This window comes from Symphalangus syndactylus, chromosome 13 (genome assembly GCF_028878055.3).
Source record: "Symphalangus syndactylus isolate Jambi chromosome 13, NHGRI_mSymSyn1-v2.1_pri, whole genome shotgun sequence".
NCBI lineage: Eukaryota > Metazoa > Chordata > Mammalia > Primates > Hylobatidae > Symphalangus > Symphalangus syndactylus.
The window spans coordinates 113304365-113331682 of record NC_072435.2 but is presented as its reverse complement, the minus strand read 5'-3'; the positions used below and the strand labels follow the sequence as shown (position 1 = coordinate 113331682).

Below are 27318 nucleotides of genomic sequence, written 5' to 3'. Positions count from 1 at the left end.
GAGGTCAGGAATTTGAGACCAGCCCGACCAACATAGTGAAACCCCATCTCTACTAAAAATACAAAAATTAGCTGGGCGTGGTGGCACACGCCTGTAATCCCAGCTACTTGGGAGGCTGAAGCAGGAGAACGGCTTGAACCTGGAAGGCAGAGGTCGCAGTGAGCCAAGATTGCGCCACTGCACTCCAGCCTGGGCGACAGAGTGAGATTCCATCTCAAAACCAAACAAAATAAAACAGAAAACAAGAAAGTAAAAAAACAAAACAAAACAAAACCTTGCAGCTTTCAAAACTGTGAAAGAATGCGTTTCCACTGTTTTAAGCCATCCAGTTTGTGGTACTTTGTTACAGCAGCCTAGGAGACTAACACAGTGTCTGTCAGGGGCGTGTCTTCAGCCTTGACTTAGCAAGTGGCATGCTAATGAGTCCGTTTCCCAGTGACTGTATAATCAGTCTGGGAGTAAACTGGGTGCTTTTGGGGGGAAGTGACATGAGCTCTTCTCAGCTGTGAAACTGCTCATCAGTCAATGTGTTCGAGTGATCATCTCGCAGATGGCCCCCCAGTGACCATAAAGAGTTACATACTCTTTCCCAAAATGGCCCATTGCTCTGGGCGGCTGTTTGCCATGGAGGGGAATCTGGACGTGTTGTCCACGGGGGTCCAGGGAGGAGGAAGGGGTGGGAGCCAGTTAGACATGACTGTTGCTGCTGCTGCTGCCCAACCTCAAGTGCACGAGTCTATACTGCCTGCCACACTGTGGGAACACGCTCTTCGGATGAAACTATTTTCCCAGTTAAAAAAGCTTCATCAAGGCTGGGCACGGTGGCTCACACCTGTAATCCCAGCACTTTTGGGAGGCCAAGGCGAGTGGATCACCTGAGGTCAGAAGTTTGAGACCAGCCTGGTCTACATGGTGAAACCCCATCTCTACTGAAAATACAAAATTTAGCCAGGTGTGGTGGCACGTGCCTGTAATCCCAGCTACTGGGGAGACTGAGGTGGGAGAGTCACTTGAACTTGGGAGGTGAAGGTTGCAGTGAGCTGAGATCGCGCCACTGCACTCCAGCCTGGGTGACAGAGTGAGCCTTCAAGGCTGAATATGGCTCCATCTCAAAAAAAGAAAAAAAAAAGAGCTTCATCAGAACTCCCCCTTTGCTTCCTCTTATCACCCCAGTTTCTGATGTAATAGTAAACTAGGTGAAGCGTGTCTTGATTCAGAAAGGCCACCTGTCAGATGGCCATGATGGAATGCATATTGAGTGGATTCCATACCACCAAGGAGCCGGGCTCTGCCATCCGTTGCTGTGCAATGTTGGCTGGGTTAGTCAACCTCCCTGAGACTCAGTTTCCCCATCAGGAAAATGAGGATTTTTCCACTTCCCTTGCAGCATTGTGACAAAGCTTAAGCTCTGGAATGCAAGATAGAGTGGCTTCTAGGTTGAAGAGTGCTATTCTACTGTGGGGGAGGTGGTGGAGAAGGTTCCTAACCCAGGCTGGCAGAAGCTGCGGTGAAGCTCCTGATCCATCTATTTGGAGTTTGTGGTGGGAAACGCCCCTTGGTCTTACTGGTATTGACAGATACATCTGAGGAGGACATTTCTCCCACCATGAGGTAGGGTGCCACAGGAGAGATCTCCCACCTCAAGTATTGTTTTGAGTTTTCTCGCTGGCTTTCCCTTTCTGTAAAATGTTAAAATAATAATAATAATAATATGCTGGGTGCGGTGGCTCATGCCTGTAATTCCAGCACTTTGGGAGGCTGAGGTAGGTGGAGTCCTTGAAGTCAGGAGTTCGAGACCAACTTCGCCAACATGGTGAAACCCCGTCTCTACTAAAAATACAAAAATGAGCCGGGCATGGTGATAGGTGCCTATAATCCCAGCTACTTGGGAGGCTGAGGCAAAAGAATTGCTTGAACCTGGGAGACGGAGGTTGCAGTGAGCTGAGATCACACCACTGCACTCCAGCCTGGGCAACACCACAAGACTCTGTCTCTAATAATATAATAATAAACTGGTGTGTCTACATACACACATATGTGTGTATGTGCTTATATGTGTATGTTTATAATCTATTAATATGTATACTTTAAAGATAAAATGCAGGGCCAGAACTAGGGTGGGGCTGGGAATAAAGGCTTGCCTTAGATGTAAAATGTAAGAGGTGCCCCAAAGCTCAGCTATCAAGATGAAAATATTTTAATAGAATATTTTCAAAAACTAAGTGGGCAATGTACGTGAACCAGCTGCCTGTTTTTGTAACATACAGTTTTATTTGAATGAGGGTCGGGTCAGGTAGGTGCAGGGCTAAATCCCGTCTTTATGTAAAAGGCTTTATCGATTGTACTTTGTTGATCATGGAGTTTTGGGGGGCATGCATTTTGATTTTAAAAAAATTATTGCATTAAAATATTTTTATCCTGATACCTGAATTTTTTGGATATCCCCTTAAATTTTGTGTTGGAGGTTTTTCCTCACTTGCCTCATGGTAGTCCCAGCCCCGATAAAATGAACACCTGAGTGCTCAGTCCTGAATTTGAACTTGAGAAATGGAGTATCACAAGCTCCTGGAAGCCCTGATGTGCACTTCCTGATTGCCTTCCCCTTCCTTTCCTCACAGAGATAGCATCATCCTGAGTTTGTTTGACCAGGTCTCACTTTCCCCTGTGGGAAACCTCACATGTACGTGTCCCTAAATAGTATATGGTTTAATTTTGCATGGTTTTGAACTTCATAGAAATGAGATCATATTTCACATATTCTGCAACTTTTTTTTTCCTGAAGACTGTTTTTGAGATTTGTTCAGGGCTATGTGAACAGTTCAGTATCTCTGAAATAGGGCTGTGAATTGCACTGTGTGGTATCCCACAGTGGCTGTCTGCCCAGCATGGTGAGGGTGTAGCTGTCATTGCCTGCCCATCCGGGGCCCATGGACGTGGCTCTTCATGTTATCACTTCAGTTGTGTTGCTCATTGTTGATCTTACATGAGTTTAACCAGAATTTAAAAGGACTTCAAAACTATTAAACTGTAACTTGGCATTAAAACAAAAAATCACCTATAATATCATCTATGCAGGAAGACATGGGAACAGAGCAGCATAATATATGATAAAATAGATCTAAATAAATCAAAAAGATTTTAAAATAACACTTAGGCAAAAATGTTAAGTATGAGAAAGCAGTGTGTCCTAGATTAATTGGTAGCCTCTTTTTATCTTAGTGGTTTGTAAATTAGTGATGTACTTCAGTCAATGTCGTGTTAGAGTGGAGGAAATATCATTCTCCGAATAGGCCACCATTAATGTAAGCATTCCTCTGTTGAAAGACATTTGGATTCTTTCCTGTTTTTTCTGTTTATGTATGTATGTATTTATTTTTTACCTTGAGGCATTCTTGGACATTCTTCTTGCACACTTGAGCATTTAGGACAGTTTTGCAAACTTCTCTGGTGTTACCAGTTACTTAGGCATTTATGTAAAAATACAGAGGCTGAGGCAGGAGAATTGCTTGAATCTGGGAGGCAGAGGTTGCAGTGAGCCGAGATGGTGTCATTGCGCTCCAGCTTGGGCAACAGAGCCAGACTCCATCTCAAAAAACAAACAAACAAAAAAACTGATTGCTGGGTCCCATTTCTAGCCTCTTGAATCAGCCTTCCCAGGGACATGACTGAGATTTAGTCATTGATTCAAGCACCCTTCTTAATTTTTATCAGGAAAAGTGTTGGAAATATCAATCTAGGAAATACTCCTGGAAATAGATCTGCTCAGTCTGAGAGTCTGCACATCTGCAACTGGATGTGATCAGTTTCTCAACCTCAGCGCTATTGACAACTGAGATGGATAATTCTTTGTGGTAGGGGATACCCTGAGCCTTGCAGGACGTGTAGCAGCATTCTTGGCACCTACCATTACAAGCTGGTAGCACTCTTCCCCTACCACCTACACACATTCTTATGAAACCAAAATGTCTCCAGACATTGTCAAATGTGCCCCGAGGTGGGGATGAGTGTCAAAATCAGCCCCAGTTGAGAACTACTGGAACAAATGATGTATAATTGGCTGACAAAATTGTTGCATCAATTTATATGCTCACCAACTTTGTTTAGGTTGCTCCACATCCTTGCTAACTTTCATTTGGCCAGGCTGTTTAACTTTTGTGCCAAGGAGGCGAGAAGGAGATGGTGCCTCAGTTTAATTTCAGTTTGTATTTCCCTAATTGCTGATGGAGTTGAAGGTCTTTTCCCAAGTTTATCGGCTTCTTAGGTTTCATTACCCGTGAAATGTCTCCGTCATTTGCCATTTTTTCTTATTGACTTTTAGAATCTAAAAAAGTATTCTGAATTGTAATGCTTTGGTATATATGTGGCAAATGTCTGCTGGTTTGTAGTGTGCCTTATTTTCTTTATTGTCTCTTTTGATGTATAGGGGTTCTTAACATTAATGCAGTCAAATGTATCATTTCTTTCCTTTATGGTGTCAACTTTTAAAAAATGTTATTTAACAAATTCTTCTTCCCTGAGGTCATAAACATATTGTTCTATATATTCTTCTGAAATCTGTGAAGTTTTGCCTTTCACATTGAAGTTCTTAATCAACCTGGAATTGATTTCAGAATATGGTATAAGTTAGGGCCGTATTTTTTTTCCAGATGAATAACCGGTTGTCTAGTGGCATTTACTGAATAACCTTCCTTCCTCTACTCATCTGTCATGTCAACCTGTCATTGATCAGGTGTCTACCTTCACTCAGGACTGTTCCTGTACTCTCTATTCTGTTCTCTTGGGTGTGACTAGTTTCTCTATTTCAGTTTTCCTCTTTCATATCTACCTGGATGATCTTAAATGTTTTCTTATTTTATATATATATATATATATATATCCATATATATATATCTCCATATATATATCTATATATATATATCTCCATATATATATCTATATATATATATCTATCTCCATATATATCCATATATATATCTCCATATATATATCCATATATATATATCTCCATATATATATCCATATATATATATCTCCATATATATATATCCATATATATATATTTGGAGTACGTAAGATTTATTTTAATTTCTTTATTTTTTAACTATTTTTCCAACAAACATGGGAGTGCAGATATTTCATTGATATACTGATATTTCCTTTTTTTGTTATTTTGGTTATATACCCAGCAGTGCAATATTTCTCTTTTCAATGAAATATGGTATCCTAGAATGGATCTTACAATAGACAAAGACATTAGTGGAAAATGAGTAAAATCCAAATAAAGTCTAGCATTTAAAAGTAGTAACACACTGGCCAGGCACCCTGGCTCACGCCTGTCATCCCAGCACTTTGGGAGGTCAAGGCGGGTGGATTACCTAAGGTCAGGAGTTCAAGACCAGCCTGGCCAACACGGAGAAACCCTGTTTCTACTAAAAATATAAAAATTAGCCAGACGTGGTGGCATATGCCTGTAATCCTAGCTACTCAGGAGGCCGAGGTGGGAGAATCGCTTGAACCTGGGAGGTGGAGGTTGCAGTGAGCTGAGATCACGCCACTGCACTCCAGGCTGGGTGAGAGAGCGAGACTCTGTCTCCAAAAAAAAAAAAAAAAAAGTAACATACCAGTGTTGGTTTCTTTGTTTTGACAGATGTATTGTGGTTACGTAAGAGGTTACATTACAGAAAACTGGGTGGAGGGTATATGAGAACTCTTTTGTACTATCTCTGCAACTTTTCTGTAAATCTGAAAGTATTCCAAAATGTAAACCTTGATTAAAAATCTTTATCTCATTAAAAAAATTATATTTTCTGTTCTTTATTTCTTAATCCTTAAATCCATCACTTACTCTGGCATTTTATACTGATCATCTCTTGGGTTTAAACCATGTGTCTTAACCTTTTATCTCTTTTGCTTTTCATCTTTTAAATTTTGGCTTCATTGACTGGCAATCTTTGTTATTGTAAATTCCTTTTCTTTTATCTCACTAGTTAGAGGAAAAACAGTTCATGTCTTCCATTTATTGGAATTCTAACTCATTTTTAACTTCTAGGGTATTCATCTCTTTTAGTTTGCTCTTAGTTTTAATCACTTCATAATCACCTACCCTCCCTTTGTTATTTAAAATATAGGGTGTTTCTTTCCTCTGCCCCTTTATGTCTGTAGTCCATTATTTTTCGTGGTGTTTTTAATAGCAGAAAAAGTCTGGCTGTGGAGAAGACAGGAAAGAGCAAGTCCTTATCATGAATGAGGGGACAGGAGACTTCTTCCTTCTGCTCCTGAATTTTAGCAGCAAACTCTGACTTTTCCAGAGAACCTCCATGCTGGGAGACTGGCCGTGGGTTAACCTGCAATTTGCTGTGTGCAGATGTTTGGTTGGCTGGAACAGCAGCCTCCACAATACCTTGGGCAGGTCTCGTATGTGGCATTGCCTCCTTGACATTCCAGGGCTCAGGTGTCTGGAGCCATTGCATTTGGGCCTCCCTAACCTCTGCTGAGTGGGCTTAGGCTGGATAACTTCTCTCACATCTCCATCTTTGGGGTGGCCAGAGGGTCTGCCTTCTGGACCTGACTCTGTTTCCCAGGAAGTTGAATATGATTTGTCTCAACATTTACATTCTCCCTGCCAAGAAAAATATCATCTACTCGGCAGTAACCCTGGTTGATTTCAGATTTCTCAGGGTAGGCCAGTCGTCTCTGGAGTTCTGAGTGCTGAACAGGGCTTGTCTATTGGGATCCAGCCCTGATTCCTGCCTAATGACATTGCTTCCCTGTGGCCGGTTCTCTTAGCCATGTGAGTGTCACCCGAGAGGGCAATTCCTCCTCGCTTGTGTGTGTGAACCTGGGAAAAGGATGACTCCCATAAGGCTTTATCCTGGGGGCACCTCACTCTAGCCCTTTTACGCTAGGAGTGAATTTTCTTCTTGTTTTAATTTTGGTCCGGCAACTGACTGAATTCATGGGTGTTGTGAAAGTTTGGTACTTGAGGAGGGCCAGGTAGGCTCAGGGGCTTTCACATTCTACAGAGGATCTGATGCATGCAATGGCTTTTGGAAGCTCCGTCTTGCATATTTTGTCTTTCTCCTTCCATTAGATGAATGACAACTTCAAACCAGTTCAGTGCGTGTAGTTTTCCTCTAAACGAGGCTCCCTCCCTCTTCCTACCTGATCAGAGCTGCCTTTCTTTTTGGCTTTTGTGGACAGAGATTTGTTATGGGATAAGCTGTAAGAGGTCAAGGCTGGACCTTGGTTGCTGACTCTTGGATAGAACCTGAACTGTCACTCATTTGATGTATAGTCATGGATCACCCACCACACACTAGGGGCTGGGCTAGGCTCTGGGTATGTAAGACAGACACACATCTGCCTTTATGGAGTGATTGCCAGATAGGAAATGGGAAAACAAATCATCCAGATAGTTCCAAAATTATGTGAAGCAGAGTCAAGCAGGGCTGCCTGGTTCATATAGCATCAGTTAGAAAAACATACTTCCCTGCACCGCATCAGCCCACACTGGGGCACTTCTGGAGGAGCACAGTGCAGCTGAAATTCCACCCCCAATTTGTCTCCCTGTACTGGGTTGAGTAGCATCCTCCCAAAACTTATATCCGTGCAGAACCCCACAGTGTGATTTTATTAACAGAAATAGGGTCTTTGCAGATGTGATGAATTAGGATAAGGTCACGATGGATTAAGTGAGCCCTAAACCCAATGACTGATGTCCTTGCAAAAAGATGCAGAGTGACACACAGGAAGGAGACCATGTGAGGACAGAGCCAGAGATTGGAGTTATACAGCCACAAGCCAAGGATTGCCAGCACCTATCAGGGGATAGAAGAGAGGCATGGGATTTATCCTTCCTAGGGCCTCTACAAAGAACCAATCCTGTCAACACCTTGATTGCAGACTTCTCTAGAACCGTGACAGAATAAATATCTATTGTTTTAAGGCACACAGTTTGTGATTTTCTGTTATAGTAGTTCTGGGACACTGATATTCCCCTGACCCAGGAGCCCTTGGGCAAGGCGCAACCCGCACACCTGTTCCTGGTGGCTCCGCTGAGAAGGAGACATTCAAGCTGAGACGTGAAGATTAAGGAGGAGCCAGATGTGAGAAGAACCAGAAGAAGAGTGTTCTCAGCAGAGAGAAGTGGAACTTCCAGGGACCTGAAGCAGGAAAGAGGTTGACAATATTTAGAGAATTGAAAGGAAATCCACATCACTGGAGGATAGTGAACATTATAACTTAAGTAACATTATGAAGGCAGGAGTTGATGAAAACGTCTTTTGATAAATCAAATCACTATTTCCAGTAGCCATGCAAAAGGGGTATGCTCCAGCCTTTTAACAATTGTACCTGAATGACTTTATTCCCCCTTGGAAAAATTGGATGAAAGCTCTCCTACAACTAAAAATGGAGCAGTTCATTACAGCACTATTCACAATAGCAAAGACATGGAATCCACCTCAGTGCCCATCAACAGTGGACTGGATACAGAAAATGTGGTACATGTATACCATGGAGTACTACACAGCCATAAAAATGAATGAGATCATGTCCTTTGCAGCAACATGGATGGAGCTGGAGGCCATTATCCTAAGTGAACGAATGCAGGAACAGAAAACCAAATACCGCATGTTTTCACTTATACTTGGGAACTAAACATTGAGCACCCATGGACACAAAGAAGGGAACAACAGACACCAGGGCCTACTTGAGGGTGGAGGGTGGGAGGAGGGAGAGGATCGAAAAACAACTTGTCAGGTACTATGCTTATTACCTGAGTGATGAAATAATCTGTACACCAAACCCCCATGACACACAATTTACCTATATAACAAACCTGCACGTGCACCCCTGAACCTGAAATCAAAGCTAGAAAAAGGAGCAGGTGGCAGGGCATGGTGGCTCACGCCTGTAATCCCAGCACTTTGGGAGGCCAAGGCAGGCGGATCATGAGGTCAGGAGTTTGAGACTAGCCTGGCCAACATAGTGAAACCCCATCTCTACTAAAAATACAAAAAAAACTAGCCAGGCATGGTGGCAGGCACCCGTAATCCCAGCTACTTGGGAGGCTGAGGCAGGAGAATCACTTGAACCTGGGAGGCGGAGGTTGCAGTAAGCCAAGATTGCACCATTGCACTCCAACCCAGGTGACAGTGTGAGATATCGTCTCAAAAAAAAAAAAAAAAAAAAAGGAGTAGGACTACAGCCATAAGCAACTCTCTTACAGCCCGTCATATAAAGGACTCAATACTGGTTTAATGAAGTTGTTGAATAATGTAGTTTACTGCTGTAAATTGAGAATGGTTTTAATAGACAACTAGCCTCTCCTATTAATAATTCTAGCCAAAATTAAAGGTTCCTGGACAGCTATGAAAAAAATAGTCAGAATTTTGGCAGATGACTTCCTATATTTCTGACTTCTAGTTAATGGTCTTTTGTACTGTATTACTCCGTCCTGGTACCAAGAATATATTTGCAACTAGTTTATTTTTGTGGGTATACCAGGAACTTGTTGCTGCTCAAAATAAATGTTTTATGGGGACTCTATACTTTGCAAATTTGTGTAATGAATGATAATAACAGCTCACATATTGCATACTGCTTTTGGTTTAAAAGTACTTTTTGTGTATTATTTCATTTGATAAATAATGATAATTATCCCTGCTTTACCCTCAAGTCACTCGATTCTTCCTATTGATCAGTACATGACAAACACTGGGGTTTCATTTGGATTCTGGTTGTTAATGAACTCTTGGTATGCTTGAAAAGGAACCAACTAAAGATTATCTAGCTATATTATCATAATATTTAGCATATTGGAATATGGATGAAGAAAAATAATTAGGCATGAAAAATGTAGATAAAAGTCAAGATTGTTTCTCTGATGGAGAAATAAAAGACCTAGATTTATGATAATCACAAAGAAGAATCATGAAATTGTTGTTTAGTCGTAAAATAAAAGTCTAAGATATTTTTCAAGCACAGAAGTAGTTACAGGAGGTCAGCCCATCATCTAGGCTTGCCGTTTTAAAATTGCATCTCTCTGGCAGCTCTCGACTCAGCTAGGAGTCATTTAATCACTCAACAAATTTTTATTTATTTATTTATTTAGAGGCAGAGTCTCACTCTGTTGCCCAGGCTGGAGTACAGTGGAGTGATCATAGCTCACGGCAGCCTCAAACACCTGGGCTCAAGTGATCCTCCCATTTCAACCTCTCAAGTGGCTGGGATTACAGGTACAAGCCACTATGCCTGGCTAATTTAAAGAAGTTTTCTTGTAGAGACAGAGTTTTGCTGTTTCCCAGGCTGATCTTGAGCTCCTGGCCTCAGCCTCCCAAAGTGTTGGGACTATGGGTGTGAGCCAGCACGCCTGGCTTACTCAACAAATATTTACTGAGAATCTTATTCTACAGCCAGTCTCTTGTCAGCTTGGGGAGCATTTTTACTTCTCACAGAGCTCATTGGCTTGGATTGTGAATCCTCAGGTCTTTGGAGAATCTATACCCACAGGAAACAGTACCATTGTCCTTTATCAGCAGGGTTCCTGCTTTTTGCAGAAGATGTAACCCCAGTCCCCAGTTTCTCTACCCATCAATACCACCCATTGGTCCCATTGGTATTGGGACCAATACCACTCGTTGGTCCCAATCTCTTTCATCCATTCAATGACTGCAACTCCCAGAGAACCTTGCGTCCCTACCCTCTGCCAATTTGCACTTCCTAATTAGCTCTCAAATCACTTCTCTCCATCCACCTTTCCACTGCTGGGTCAGAACCATCACCACCGCCCACAGTCTCCTAACTCCTCCTTTCCCTTTGCCTTCTTCCAATTCATTCCCCACTCTGCAGACAACGCGATCTTTGAAAAGGCAAACACGATCAGGTAGCCCCTGTTTATAATCCTTCCATGGCTGTACAAAACTCGGTCCTTGGCACACTAGGCTCTGTGTGCACTAGTGCCTACATCTCCAGCTTCATTTTGTACCATACCTCCCCCAACCTTCCAACCCCTCTTCCTTTACACATGCACACACGTGTGCACACACACATACGCACACACACACACACACACACACATTTTCTTCCTTTCCTCCCCTACTGCCATTCTGCATACCACCATATTGTCTTCAACCCCGGGGCTTTTGCACATGCTCTTCTCTCTGTCTAGAACACAATTGAGCATCGAGCACCTACAGTATGTGTCATCTGTTGGCCTGCAGTTTGGTAGATAAGTGTTTCCACAAATGAGAATCACTGGGCTGCTGAGAGATGTCACTAGTGGGAGGACATTAGGCATGTGCAGCACCTGTTCCTTAGACCCTAGGGATTTTTCTTGCTTCTTCCTCTGCGGGGGAAGGAATCCAAAGCCACTTCAGAATGATCCTGTTGGCCTGTCCATGAGCACTCCCATGACCCACTTCTGCATGAGTCCAGCAGGCTGAACAATAAAGCAGATGGTAGCATCCTTGGTAAAGCTGCTGGCAGGCCACTTGTTAGGGGACTTGCTGATGCTTGTTTTGCTAAAGGTTGACTGATGGGAGTAGACTTTATGGAGGATATGTACAACTCTTCTTGTTATGCCAGAATTAGTCTTTGGGTGATGTCAGAGCTGCATTATTTTAACTTCTCATTGAACTACTTCCACAGACTTACACCTTGGTTCTTGTATTCTTCACTATTAATTAAAGGACATTTTAAGACAATTCCAAGAGTTGTTGAGGATGTTGATTGCTATAGTAACTAGTGTCCTGTTGAGGACGTATAGGAGTAATTTATTTCTGATGTCAGGAACAGGGAGAGTTCTGATTCTCATGCACTCCTGTTTTGCAGATTATGGAACTAGTGACTGAGTCAGATAACTGCTGTGTTTTCCTTTTTGCTGTGATCACGAGGAAGCTCAAAATCAAATCTGTGGCCAACTTATTACAATTGTCAGCACAGATTTTGTGTTCTTTTCTCCCTTTTGGTTTCACATATTTTTCTTACTCTTGTTTCCTTCTTGTCCAGTTTTCTCATTAGACCGCAAAAAAAAACCTTTTTTCTCTGTAATGTATGAATGTAAGCAGTTTTAAGTATATTCTGACATAAACCAAAGGCATAGAAAGCATTCCAAGATGGCCAAATAGGAACAGCTCTGGTCTGCAGCTCCCAGCGTGATTGGTGCAGAAGACGGTGATTTCTACATTTCCAAATGAGGTACCTGGTTCATCTCACTGGGACTCATTGGACAGTGGGCTCAGCCCATGGAGGGTGAGCCGAAGCAGTGTGGGGCATCACCTCACCTGAGAAGCGCAAGGGGTTGGGGGATTTCCTTTTCCTAGCCAAGGGAAGCCATGACAGACTACCTGGAAAAACAGGACACTCCCACCTAAATACTGTGCTTTTCCCAAGGTCTTAGCAACCAGCAGACAAGTTGATTCTCTCCCATGCCTGGCTTGGTGGCTCCCATGCCCACGGAGCCTTGCTCACTGCTAGCACAGCAGTCTGAGATCGATCTGCCAGACAGCAGCCTGGCTAGGGGAGGGGCAGCCACCATTGCTAAAGCTTGAGTAGGTAAACAAAGCAGCTGGGAAGCTCGAACTGGGCGGAGCCCACCACAGCTCAACAAGGCCTACTGCCTCTAGACTCCACCTCTGTGGGCAGGGCATAGCTGAACAAAAGGCAACAGATAACTTCTGCAGACTTAAACGTCCCTGTCTGACAGCTCTGAAGAGAGCGGTGGTTCTCCCAGCATGGCGTTTGAGCTCTGAGAACAGACAGACTGCCTGCTCAAGTGGGTCCCTGACTCCTGTGTAGCCTAACTGGGAGACACCTCCCAGTAGGGGCCAACAGACACCTCATATAGGTGGCTGCCCCTCTGGGACGAAGCTTCCAGAGGAAGGATCAGGCAGCAATATTTGTTGTGCTGCAGCCTCTGCTGGTGATATCCAGGCGAACAGGGTCTGGAGTGGAACTCTAGCAAACTCCAACAGACCTGCAGCTGAGGGACCTGACTGGTAGAAGGAAAACTAAAAAACAGAAAGGAATAGCATAAACATCAACAAAAAGGTCATCTACACCAAAACCCCATCTGTAGGTCACCAAAACCAAAGACCAAAGGTAGATAAAACCACAAAGATGGGGAGAAACCAGAGCAGAAAAGCTGAAAATTCTAAAAATCAGAGCGCCTCTTCTCCTCCAAAGGATTGCAGCTCCTCGCCAGCAACGGAACAAAGCTGGACAGAGAATGACTTTGACAAGTTAACAGAAGTAGGCTACAGAAGGTCAGTAATAAACTTCTCTGAGCTAAAGGAGGATGTTCGAATCCACCGCAAGGAAGCTAAAAACCTTGAAGAAAGGTTAGACGAATGGCTAACTAGAATAAATAGTGTAGAGAAGACCTTAAATGACCCGATGGAGCTGAAAACCATGGCACGAGAACTTCGTGACACGTGCGCAAGCTTCAATAGCTGATTCGATCAAGTGGAAGAAAGGGTATCAGTGATTGAAGATCAAATTAATGAAATAAAGCGAGAAAACAAGGTTAAAGAAAAAAGAGTAAAAAGAAATGAACAAAGCCTCCAAGAAATATGGGACTATGTGAATAGACCAAATCTATGTTTGATTGGTGTACCTGAGAGTGATGTGGAGAATGGAACCAAGTTGGAAAACACTCTTCAGTATATTATCCAGGAGAACTTCCCCAACAGAGCGAGGCAGGCCAACATTCAAATTCAGGAAACACAGAGAACACCACAAAGATACTCCTCAAGAAGGGCAACCCCAAGACACATAACTGTCAGATTCGCTGAGGTTGAAATGCAGGAAAAGGTGTTAAGGGCAGCCAGAGAGAAAGGTCAAGTTACCCACAAAGGGAAGCCCATCAGACTAACAGTGGATCTCTCAGCAGAAACCCTATAAGCCAGAAGAGAGTGGGGGCCAATATTCAACATTCTTAAAGAAAAGAATTTTCAACCCAGAATTTCATATTCAGCCAAACTCAACTTCATAAGTGAAGGAGAAATAAAATCCTTTATAGACAAGCAAATGCTGAGAGATTTTGTCACCACCAGGCCTGCCTTACAAGAGCTCTTGAAGGAAGCACTAAACATGGAAAGAAATAACTGGTACCAGCCACTGCAAAAACATGCCAAATTGTAAAGACCACTGATGCTAGGAAGAAACTGCATCAATTAATGGGCAAAATAACCAGTGAACATCATAATGACAGGATCAAATTCACACATATTAAACTTAAACGTAAATGGGCTAAATGCCCCAATTAAAAGACACAGACTGGCAAATTGGGTAAAGAGTCGGCCAGGCACGGTGGCTCATGCTTGTAATCCCAGCACTTCGGGAGGCCGAGGCGGGCAGATCATGAGGTCAGGAGATCGAGACCACGGTGAAACGCCATCTCTACTAAAAATACAAAAAATTAGCCGGGCGTGGTGGCAGGCGCCTGTAGTCCCAGCTACTCGGAGAGGCTGAGGCAGGAGAATGGCATGAACCCGGGAGGCGGAGCTTGCAGTGAGCTGAGATTGCGCCACTGCACTCCAGCCTGGGCGACAGAGCGAGACTCCGTCTCAAAAAAAAAAAAAGAGTCAAGACCCATCAGTGTGCTGTATTCAGGCGACCCATATCATGTGCAAAGACGCACATAGGCTCAAAATAAAGGGATGGAGGAAGAGCTACCAAGCAAATGGAAAGCAAAAAAAAGCAGGGGTTGCAATGCTAGTCTCTGGTAAAAGAGACTTTAAACCAACAAAGATCAAAAGAAGCCCATTACATAATGGTAAAGGGATCAATTTAACAAGAAGAGCTAACTATCCTAAATTTATAGGCACCCAATACAGGAGCACCCAGATTCATAAAGCAAGTCCTTAGAGACCTACAAAGCGACTTAGGTTCCCACACAATAATAATGGGAGACTATAACACCCCACTGTCAATATTAGGCAGATCAATGAGACAGAAGGTTACCAAGGATATCCAGGACCTGAACTCAGCTCTGCAACAAGCAGACCTAATAGACATCTTCAGAACTCTCCACCCCAAATCAACAGAATATACATTCTTCTCAGCACCACGTCGCACTTATTCTAAAATTGATCACATAATTGGAAGCAAAGCACTCCTCAGCAAATGTAAAAGAACAGAAATCACAACAAACTGTCTCTCAGACCACAGTGCAATCAAATTAGGACTCAGGATTAAGAAACTCACTTAAAACTGCACAACTACATGGAAACTGAACAACTTGCTCCTGAATGACTACTGGATAGATAACAAAATGAAGGCAGAAATAACGATGTTCTTTGAAACCAATGAGAACAAAGACACAATGTACCAGAATCTCTGGGACACATTTAAAGCAGTGTGTAGAGGGACATTTATAGCACTAAATGCCCATAAGAGAAAGCAGGAAAGATCTAAAATCGACACCCCAACATCACAATGAAAAGAACTAGAGAAGCACGAGTAAGCAAATTCAAAAGCTAGCAGAAGACAAGAAATAACTAAGATCAGAACAGAACTGAAAGAGATAGAGACACAAAAAACCCTTCAAAAAATCAATGAATCTAGGAGCTGGTTTTTTGAAAAGATCAACAAAATAGATAGACTGCTAGCAAGACTAATAAAGAAGAAAAGAGAGAAGAATCAAATAGACGCAATAAAAAAATGATAAATGGGATATCACTACCGATCCCACAGAAATACAAACTACCACCAGAGAATACTATAAATACCTCTATGCAAATAAACTAGGAAATCTAGAAGAAATGGATAAATTCCTGGACACATACACCCTCCCAAGTCTAAACCAAGAAGAAGTTGAATCTCTGAATAGACTAATAACAGGCTCTGAAATTTGAGGCAATAATTAATAGCCTACCAACCAAAAAAGTCCAGGACCAGATGGATTCACAGCCGAATTCTGCTAGAGGTACAAAGACGAGCTGGTACCATTCCTTCTGAAACTATTCCAATCAATAGAAAAAGAGGGAATCCTCCCTAACTCATTTTATGAGGCCAACATCATCCTGATACCAAAGCCTGGCAAAGACACAACAAAAAAAGACAATTTTAGACCAATATCCCTGATGAACATCGTTGCGAAAATCCTCAATAAAATACTGGCAAACCAAATCCAGCAGCACATCAAAAAGCTTATCCACCACGATCATGTCGGCTTCATCCCTGGGATGCAAACCTGGTTCAACATATGCAAATCAATAAACGTAATCCATCACATAAACAGAACCAATGACAAAAACCACATGATTATCTCAATAGATGTAGAAAAGGCCTTTGACAAAATTCAACAGCCCTTCATGCTAAAAACTCTCAATAAACTAGGTAATGATGGGATGTATCTCAAAATAGTAAGAGCTATTTATGACAAACCCACAGCCAATATCATACTGAATGGGCAAAAACTGGAAGCATTCCCTTTGAAAACTGGCACAAGACCTTTCTCACCGCTTCTATTCAACATAGTGTTGGAAATTCTGGCCAGAGCAATCAGGCAAGAGAAAGAAATAAAGGGCATTCAATTAGGAAATGAGGAAGTCAAATTGTCCCTGTTTGCAGATGACATGATTGTATATCTAGAAAACCCCATCATCTCAGCCCCAAATCTTCTTAAGCTGATAAGCAACTTCAGCAAAGTCTCAGGATACAAAATCAATGTGCAAAAATCACTAGCATTCCTATACACCATTAACAGACAAACAGAGAGCCAAATCATGAGTGAACTCCCATTCACAATTGCTACAAAGATAATAAAATACCTAGGAATCCAACTTACAATGGATGTGAAGGACCTCTTCAAGGAGAACTATAAACCACTGCTCAGTGAAATAAAAGATGACACAAACAAATGGAAGAATATTCCATGCTCATGGATAGGAAGAATCAATATCACAAAAATGGCCATACTGCCCAAAGATTCAATGCCATCCCCATCAAGCTACCAATGACTTTCTTCACAGAATTGGAAAAAACTACTTTAAAGTTCATATGGAACCAAAAAATGGCCCACATTGCCAAGACAATCCTAAGCCGAAAGAACAAAGCTGGAGGCATCACGCTACCTGACTTCAAGCTATCCTACAAGGCTACAGTAACCAAAACAGCATGGTACTGGTACCAAAACAGAGAGATAGACCGGTGGAACAGAACGGAGGTCTCAGAAATAACACCACACATCTATAACCATCTGATCTTTGACAAACCTGACAAAAACAAGAAATGGGGAAAGTATTCTGTATTTAATAAATGGTGCTGGGAAAACTGGCTAGCCATATGTAGAAAGCTGAAACTGGATCCCTTACACCTTATACAAAAATTAATTCAAGATGGATTAAAGACTTAAATGTTAGACCTAAAACCATCAAAACCGTAGAAGAAAACCTAGGCAATACATTCAGGACATAGGCATGGGCAAGGACTTCGTGTGTAAAACACCAAAAGCAATGGCAACGAAAGCCAAAATTGACAAATGGGATCTAAAAACTAAAGAGCTTCTGCACAGCAAAAGAAACTACCATCAGAGTGAACAGGCAACCTACAAAATGGGAGAAAATTTTTGCAATCTACCCATCTGACAAAGGGCTAATATCCAGAATCTACAAAGAACTCAAACAAATTTACAAGAAAAAAACAACCCCATCAAAAAGTGGGCAAAGGATATAAACAGACACTTCTCAAAAGAAGACATCTATGCAACCAACAGACACATGAAAAAATGCTCATCATCACTGGTCATCAGAGAAATGCAAATCAAAACTACAATGAGATACCATCTCATACCAGTTAGAATGACAGTCATTAGAAAGTCAGGAAGCAACAGATGCTAGAGAGGATGTGGAGAAATAGGAACGCTTTTACACTGTTGGTGGGAGAGAAAATTAGTTCGACCATTGTGGAAGACAGTGTGGCGATTCCTCAAGGATCTAGAACTAGAATTACCATTTGACCCAGCAATCCCATTACTGGATCTATACCCAAAGGATTATAAATCATGCTACTATAAAGACACATGCATGTATATGTTTATTGTGGCACTATTCACAATAGCAAAGACTTGGAACCAACCCAAATGTCCATCAATGATAGACTGGATTAAGAAAATATGGTACATATACACTGTGGAATACTGTGCAGCCATAAAAAGGATGAGTTCATGTCCTTTGCAGGGACATGGATGAAGCTGGAAATCATCGTTCTCAGCAAACTATCACAAGGGCAGAAAACCAAACACTATATGTTCTCATTCATAGGCAGGACCTGAACGATGAGATCACTTGGACACAGGGCTGGGAACATCACACACTGGGGCCTATCAGGGGGTGTGGGGCTGGGGGAGGGATAGCATTAGGAGAAATACCTAATGTAAATGATGAGTTGATGGGTGCAACAAACCAACATGGCACATGTATACCTATGTATCAAACCTGCATGTTGTGCACATGTACCCTAGAACTTAAAGTATAATAATTTTTTAAAAACCCAAAGGCATAAATAAGTAAATGTGTAAATGTGAGGTATTGTTATGGAATTTAACTAGTATTCACCTCTGAGTATCACTGGTATCTACCATGTGTGAAGCACATTATCAAATTTGCATTATGAAATTTAAAGCAGAGGAAAATGAGGCTCAAAGAGGTGGGGTAGCTTCCCCTGAGCCTCATACCAGCAGCTGGCAGAGTCTGGTTTTCATGTCAGCTCTGACTCTTAATACCTGTGCTTTGAGTCACTACGTTAAACTTCCTCCACTGGAGTGCACGCCTACCTCAATATGCTCTAATTTTAGGGCTATTTGTCTTTCTCTCAGACCCGACAATGCATAACAAGAGGGCAGTATTCATGCTTTGCTTCTTATATTTCTGGCATTCAGCACCATATATGGAATATAAAAGAGGTTCAAGAAATATCTATTGAGTGTGTAACAGCTTGGATGGGTTTGGGAAATTATCTCCTCTTATTCCTAAAAGTGGAGTAAATGACATTTCTAAACAATTCAAGATTCTGGAAATCCCATTGAATTGAAGCTTTATGGCACAGAGTGGACCTGGAAGTTTTGTGCAGAAAAATCTCTCCAGAAGATTTTGTGTGGAGAATCTCTCCAACCAATGTGGGTTAGACCTAGTGTTACCTTTGTTTAAGGCAGTGGAAGGTGTTAACATGCACATCCTGCTTGACCTTGTCTGCCAGGGACAGGAAAAAAAGAACCTTGATAACTAAATTGCACAACACTCAAACTGCACAAATAGGCTCATTGAGAATAAGATGCCAGTTGAATAAAGTAACTTTTATTGTCTTATCAAAGAGGTTCTCTGAGATAGACTCTTTCTTTTGCTTTGCAGATGTTTTGAGTACAGAGTCTGTGAAGGCTGATTGTAAATTTCAACAGTGTTGACTCTCTGAGTTCTTGAATTATGTAAAATAAGATGCAGGAAATGATGATTTAATCCTGAGTGAATCACATCCCAAATCCTGGATTCCCAAGAGGATTAGGCACTTTTCCACCATACTTAAACAAAAACAATATACAGAAGTGCAGAGAGATGTAGAGATACGCCTAAGGTCACACTGGGAGTCATTGATGAAAATGGTCTCAAATTCTCCCATCAACTGCCCCATCAAGAGTTTGCCAGCTGGTGCCATCTTGCTTGTGAGGTCAAAGCAGTTACATAACTTTCATGTGCTCAGTGAGATTATTCCTTAGCTCCCTTAGTTAATGTAATAGGATGTGCGAATGCCTCCATAAGGTGCCCATGGAATGTGGATGGTCCCTTTATCTTTCATCATTTGCAAATTTGTATTGTACAGCTAAAGCATGGAGCTATAGGCAACAGTGGTAGAGGTTGGCTCGTGGGGAGAAGGTCTGCATTATGCTTATTATTTTTATATTTGGGATCGCTTCTCGGCCTTTTGGCTAAGATCAAGTGTAGTATTTTTATATTTGGTTTTGAAATTTTTAAAAATATATTTTATTTTGAAATAATTTTGGGCTCACAAGAAGTTGCAAAAATAGTATAGAGTTCCTATGTACTCTTCACCCAGTTTCTCCCAGTGATACTGTCTTACATCATCACAGTATATTACCTGAACAAGAAAATGGCATTGGTATAATACCATTAACTAAATTACAAGAGAAGGTCTGTGTTGCTGACATGCACTGATATGTGGATGCAATAACTAAATTCTTGCTCTGTACCAGCCCCTTTTCATGCCTATATCATTTAAATCCTTGTAACAACCCTATGAAGCACATACTATAATTATCCTCATGCTACTGATGAGGAGATTGAGGCACAGAGAGGTTAAATAACCTGCCTATGTGAATGCAGCTAGTAAGTGGTAGGGTCAGCCGAAATCTGATTCCAGATCCTGTGCTTTTAATCTTTCTTCTTTACTGCTGTGTTACTCCATTTTCACACTGCTATAAAGAACTGCTAGAGGCTGGATAATTTATAAAGAAAAGACGTTTAATTGACTCACAGCTCTGCATGGCTGGGGAGGCCTCAGGAAACTTAGTTATGGTGGAAGGGGAAGCAGGCATGTCTTACATGGTGGCAGGCAAGAGAGAGCATGTGAAAGCACAGGAAAAACTACCATTTATAAAACCATCAGATCTCATGAGAATTCATTTGCTATCATGAACAGTATGGAGGAAACCACCCCAATAATCCAGTAACTTTCCTCTCTTGACACGTGGGGATTACAATTCGAGATGAGATTTGGGTGGGGACACAGAGTCAAACCATATCAACTGCCTCCAAATTCAATAATAAAATTCCTTAGAAGTACAGACTCAGGCCGGGCGCGGTGGCTCACGCCTGTAATCCCAGCACTTTGGGAGGCCGAGAGGGGCAGATCATGAGGTCAGGAGATCGAGACCATCCTGGCTAAAATGGTGAAACCCCGTCTCTACTAAAAATACAAAAAAATTAGCCAGGCATGGTGGTGGGCACCTGTAGTCCCAGCTACTTGGGAGGCTGAGGCAGGAGAATGGCATGAACCCGGGAGGTGGAGCTTGCAGTGAGCCGAGATCGAGCCACTGCACTCCAGCCTGGGCGACTGAGCGAGACTCCGTCTCCAAAAAAAAAAAAAAAAAAAAGAAGTACAGACTCAGATTATATATCCTCTAATCTTCCCACAGTAATTTATAGATGGAAGGGGCTTACTACATATTTAGGTTTTGTTCTGTATGTATGTATTGAATATATAAGTAGGATCAATGGAATATGACTGGTGTGGTCTCTCCCTGCTTTCCCAGAACTTATAGTTAAGTCTAAGTCATGAGAACTAGGAATGGCATAATCAGAAAAAAAGAAGAATCATAAATACCAACACATTGGTTATTGGTCACAGCTCACAGAGAAGTATCTTGACCTACATTTGAGCCATGTAAGCAGAGAATGAATTCACTCTTCCAGCCTTTGCTGCTGATATTGGAGCTAGGGAGAAACCTAATTCATCTCTGTCAGGGCACGGATATCTGCTCACTGGTAGCTCTAGAGTGCATAAGTTTCAATAGTGGTAAACTCACAAACTATTTGTGCTGCGTGTACTTCCATAATGTCTTTATTTTTCTTTGTTTCCTTTGTGTTTTTCTTCTGTCAGCCATAACACAAATATGTGGTCCCTAAGCAAACATCAACTAATGGCAGGCAACAGGAGGTCACTCAAAATGGTGTTTGGGGATGGTGAATTGGGGTAGAAGCAGGAACTAATATAGGATAAATTTGTTTCAGCTTAACAAATAACTCCCGTATATCCACAATGGGGCAGACCCTTTGCTCACCACCCGGGGTCTAGGAGCCAATAGAATATGACTCTGACTCCCAGGAAGCTCACATATGATGAAGGTGGTTTTGTAGGGAGAAAAAGCTTTTAGACGTGGGTTCAGATCTTGGTGTCCTTATCATTAACCAGCTGATTAACCTCAGGCAAGTCTTTTAATCTCTCCAATTCTCCATTGTCTCATCTCTAAAGTGAGGCTAATAATACCTACGTTAAAGATCAACTATGAGAAATTAAAGAAGGCAGATGTAAAAGACTACACACTGTAGGGTTTCGTTTGTTTGAAATACCCAGCAAAGGCAACTATATGGAGACAGATAGTAGATTAATGGTTGTCTGGGGCTAGGGTTGGGAATAGTGACTAACTTTTGCACAAGGTGTCTTCTTGGGGAGATGGACATGTTCTAGAATTGGATTTTGATGATGGTCACATTTCTGCAAGTTTACTAAAAATGATTGAATTGTGCACTCAAAATGCGTGAATTTTATATGTACATCATACTTCAATAAAGCTGTCTTTATAAAAAGTATCAATTTAGAGGCTCACATGAGATGATTAATTGGCCTCATATAAGGCATTCTGACATACTGTATATGTGTGTGTTGTTATTGGTATTTTTAACATTGAAAATTAATGTTAAAAATACTAATAACAACACTCACATATACAGTATGTCCCAAATGTCCAACAACGATAGACTGGATTAAGAAAATGTGGCACATATACACCGTGGAATACTATGCAGCCATAAAAAATGATGAGTTCATGTCCTCTCTAGGGACATGGATGAAGCTGGAAACCATCATTCTCAGCAAACTATCGCAAGGACAAAAAACCAAACACTGCATGTTGTCACTCATAGGTGGGAATTGAACAATGAGAACATATGGACACAGGAAGGGGAACATCACACACCGGGGCCTGTTGTGGGGTGGAGGGAGTGGGGAGGGATAGCATTTGGAGATATACCTAATGTTAAATGACGAGTTACTGGGTGCAGCACACCAACATGGCACATGTATACATATGTAACTAACCTGTATGTTGTGCACATGTACCCTAAAACTTAAAGTAGAATAAAAAAAAAAAAGAAAATTGACTGTTTCCTGTGGCTGACTGCACACAAGAAATGTTGCCAGGGAAGAGCTATTGCACCAGGTTGGTAGCCTGCCCATCTAGCAGACAGCATTGTAGTAATTCTTAAGGTCTCCTAGAAGGTTTCTTGAAGGTAGGAGTTATCTTTGGATCTGTGTCCCCCTAGGGTCCTGCAGAAATTTCTGCTTCCAGAAATGGTGAGTTGTTTTGCTGTAGACCAATCCTCCTACCAAGAATAACTGGAAAAGCTGGATAAAATATTTTTTAAAAAAATGTTTGAAGGTATTACCAAGCTACCAAGGAAGTGAGGGCTTGAGTGTGGCCACGTATTAGTCCGTTTTCATGCTGCTGATAAAGACATATCCGAGACTGAGTGATTTCTAAAGAAAAAAGAGGTTTAATGGACTCACAGTTCCATCTGGCTGGGGAGGCCTCACAATCATGGTGGAAGGTGAAAGGCACGTCTTACATTCTTACATGGTGGCAGACAAGAGAGAATGAGAGAACCAAATGAAAGGGGTTTTCCCTTATAAAACCACCAGATCTTATGAGACTTATTCACTACCATGAGAACAGTATCAGGGAAGCCAACCCCATGATTCAATTATCTCCTATTGGGTCCCTCCCACAACACGAAGGAATTATGGGAGCTACAATTCAAGATGAGATTTGGGGGGTGGGGCACAGCCAAACCATATCAGGCCATGACTCCAGAAAGAAAGGAGGCACAGAGGAAAGAGCCCAAAGTTCAATGCTGCATTTCCTCTCAAGATACTTGCTAATTCCAAAATGGTGGCTGAGAGACTAAGAAGCTGAACAGAGAACTTCCTGCATGTCATGTTGCTGAGGGACAAATGTTGGCGCTCAAGTTCCATCAAGCAGAAGGGGACCTTGGTAAATATCAATGTGTCCAGTAGGGACTCTGAGGGGCTACACTCTGGGAGTAAGGGTAAACTAGAAATAGACCAGTGCTTATAAAAATGAAGTCCAGTATCAAATCTGCTCAATCCTTGATTGAATTAGTGTTATTTTCCTCTTTTCTAACTGCTTGCCAGAAGGAAAATTTAATCCTTTGTGGAGAAAGATAACATCATTCAGAAACTCAAATTATCTCCTCAAATTTTTATGCACAATTTTAAGAATTCAATAAAAAGTTACCAGAAATATTAGGACATAAAATGACATGACTGGAAACCAGGAGCAAAATTCAGACCCTGAAGAGATCCAGATAGTTGAGTTTATTAAACATAGACTGGATCTTCTTTTATCATAATTTAATTTATTCTTAATTCTTGTGTTCTTGGATTTTCCAGAATTGGGAGCTATCTCCTCAACTCGTCTAGGTTTAATCTGGGTTTTTAAAAGCAACACTATTGAGGTATAGTAAATTGTACCCATATATAGTTGCGTAGGTTTTGGCAAGTGCATACACCTTTATAAATGCTACCACAATGAAGAAACAGAACCTTCTAATCACCTCAAAATGTTTTCTCATTTGCTGTGCAATCACTTCATCCTCCTAGACCCATCAACTACTTATCTGTCTTCTATCACTATAGATTACTTTACATTTTCTGGAATTTCATATAAATTGCTTCATACAGTATATATTCTTTTGCATCTGGCTTCTTTCATTCAGCATTATGCTGTTGAAATACATCCATGCTGTTGTATTTATCAGTAGTTTGTTATTTTTAATTGCTCTATTTTATTATAAGACATGAACTTTAATTAATATGATTAAGATATATAAGATATTAGATGACTAGATAGAGAATTACAGCAGAGATCTAGAAATTATGAAAAAGTCAAATGAATATTTTAGAACTGAAAAATTCAAAAACTGAAATGAAGAATTCAATCCATGGGTTTAATAGAAGATTAGACACACTTGAAGAGATAGTTAGTGAACTAGAGGAAGGATTAGAAGAAAATACCCAGATTGAAACAAAAAGTGGAGGGAAAGATGGAAAATACTGAAAAGAATATGTGCGACTCATATAGGACCCATTGAAAAGGTCTTTTTGATTGAGATTCCAGAGGGAGAGGACAGGAAGAAGGGAGAGAAGCAAAATTTGAAGAGATAGTGATCAAGAATTTTCCAAAAAAGACAAAAAACATCAAGCTTCGGCTTCAAGGAGTGCCTTGAACCCCAAACAAGATAAATACAAAGGAAACCACATCCACAAACATCTTCGTAAAACTACTAGACCCAGTGCCCTGAAATGAATTTCTGGTTAATGCAGGGCTCCTAGCTTTTGTTCATTACATTAATGCACATATGAATGAATGAATGAACAAAAGAATGAAAGAAAGCAAGGAGAGAAGGAAGAATAAGAAGATGAATCATGGAGCCTGGCTTTCTATGCAAGAATTGCCAAATATTTCAAGTTGTTTCCTAGGAAGCAGAATCTGAGAAAGAAATGAGCATATCAGAAGGTTGTTAGGAAACACTGTTGGAATCAACAGCAAGGGGAGTAAAGGAAGCAAGGTTGGGCAGAAGGAGAAGTTGGGCTGTGATACAGTCTCAGTAAAGACCTCATCCAACCTCACAGGGTGCTCAGGAGCTGAGCTGGCAATGCAGAGTTGTTCTGAATTGGGACAAAAGGCACAGGTCTTTATATGACCTCACTGACCAGTATTTAATAGTGGGCTGACCCCAAGGAGAGAGTGAATTTGGGCAAGGCTGTTTTCTTTAGTCAAGGGCAGGTACTTGGAAGGGATATCTGGATGGTGCCTCACATCTCCAGAGAAAAGAGCAGGCATTGGAACCTAGCATCCCAAGTCCTGTAGCCTTCTGAAGTTATTTAGTTATTGAACAGCCATGCGAAATAACTTAAGATCTCAAATATGTGAATGGAGAAAATGCAATTCCTCCTAGGCCTTGGGGGCTGGACAGCTACTTACTTATAGTGACTTTTGCTAATCTGTTTCTTCTCTTTTTTTCCAAATTGATTGATTGAGTCATCATTATTTAAATATTTATAAAAATATTTTCAATTTACTAGGCACTAAAAGTTCTTTCTTTATAAAATCTGCTTTTTTTTTTTTTTTTTTGAGACAGGGTCTCACTCTGTCACCCAGGCTAAAGTGCAGTGGGTGGCATGATTATGGCTCACTGCAGCCTCAACCTCTCAGGATCAAGCAATCCTCCTCCCACCTCAGCCCCCCGAGTATCTGGGACTATGGGCATGTGCCACCACACCCGGCTAAGTTTTGTGTTTTTTTATAGAGGTGGGGTTTCACCATTTTGCACAGGCTGGTCTCAAACTTCTGGGCTCAAGTGACCCACCTGTCTCAGCCTCCCAAAGTGCTGGGATCTGTTTAAAATCTGTATGTATTATCTGCCGCATAACAAATTATCTTAAAACTTAGTGGCTTAACAAGCAATACACATTTATTACCCCACAGCGTCTATGGGTCAGGGATTTTGGAGCAGCTTGGCTGGGCAGTTTTGGATAAGTGTCTCTCATATCCAGTCAATATGTTGCTTGGGGCTACAGTCTCATCTGAAGGCTTGACCGAGGCTGAAAGGATCCACTTCCAGGATGACACACTCATATGGATGGCAAGTTGGTGCTGGCTTTCGGCAGGAGACCTCAGTTCCTCTCTACATGAATCTTTCTATTGGTCTCCTTGAGTGTCCTTAAGACATGGGAGCCCTAGTTTCACAGGAGCTAGTCACCATCTTTCCACAATGCATGGCTCTCATCTTCTTTGTCATTAGGTGGACATAGTAATAAGCTGATTGTGTCATAGTCATGAGCTTACTGAAGACTGAAGACTTGGAGATGGGTAGGTAATGGGGGCTGGTAGCAAAGAAAACAAAGCATTTAACATTGGTTGGCAGATGTCATCCTTCCTCAAGGTTTGAGCTAATGGGCAGGATTTAACTCCTGCCTGAGCTTCCCCAACATCTTTAAAGCACTACACCTTTTTCTAGACAAAAGAGGAATCTGATGTGTGTGTGTGTGTAACTGAAGAGAGAAGGGAACATGCTTCCTCAGGACTCTGAGTGTGTCTTACCAGGAGAAGAGAGTGGGTGCTCACCTCTATTGTCTTACAAAGATTCTTGCTCCCAAAGTGGGTAGACTAGAGAGGAGAATACCCTAGGGGCCAAGGGTGCCCTGGATATCTCCAGTGTGGCTGTGGTGGGAGGAGAAGGGACGGCATCCTAGGTCTCTGAAAGATAGAGCATGGAATAGACTTTCTTTTAAGATAGTTTTTTTCCCCTCAACCGCCACCATTATAATCAAATTCAGTCCAAGTCTTAGCACATCAAAAAAGATGTCAGGACAAAAAACAGGGAGCAATTCTTTCCAGGCTCACATATTAGTAGAGAGATAACACTCAGAGAATATCAAAGTAAATTCCAGAGGCAATGGTGACATTTCCAGAACAAACATTAGTTAAACACTTATGAACAA

At 41.6% G+C, this 27318-nt stretch overlaps 1 protein-coding gene and 1 non-coding gene across 3 annotated transcripts in view; both read left to right on the top strand.

Moving 5' to 3' along the window:
• Window positions 1–27318, top strand: part of KSR2 (kinase suppressor of ras 2) — a 526538-nt gene that overhangs the window by 338255 nt on the left and 160965 nt on the right. The window lies entirely within an intron of this gene.
• Window positions 19905–20104, top strand: LOC129461386 (U2 spliceosomal RNA). Its single transcript, XR_008650530.1, has one exon. It is a non-coding gene; the product is annotated as a U2 spliceosomal RNA (small nuclear RNA).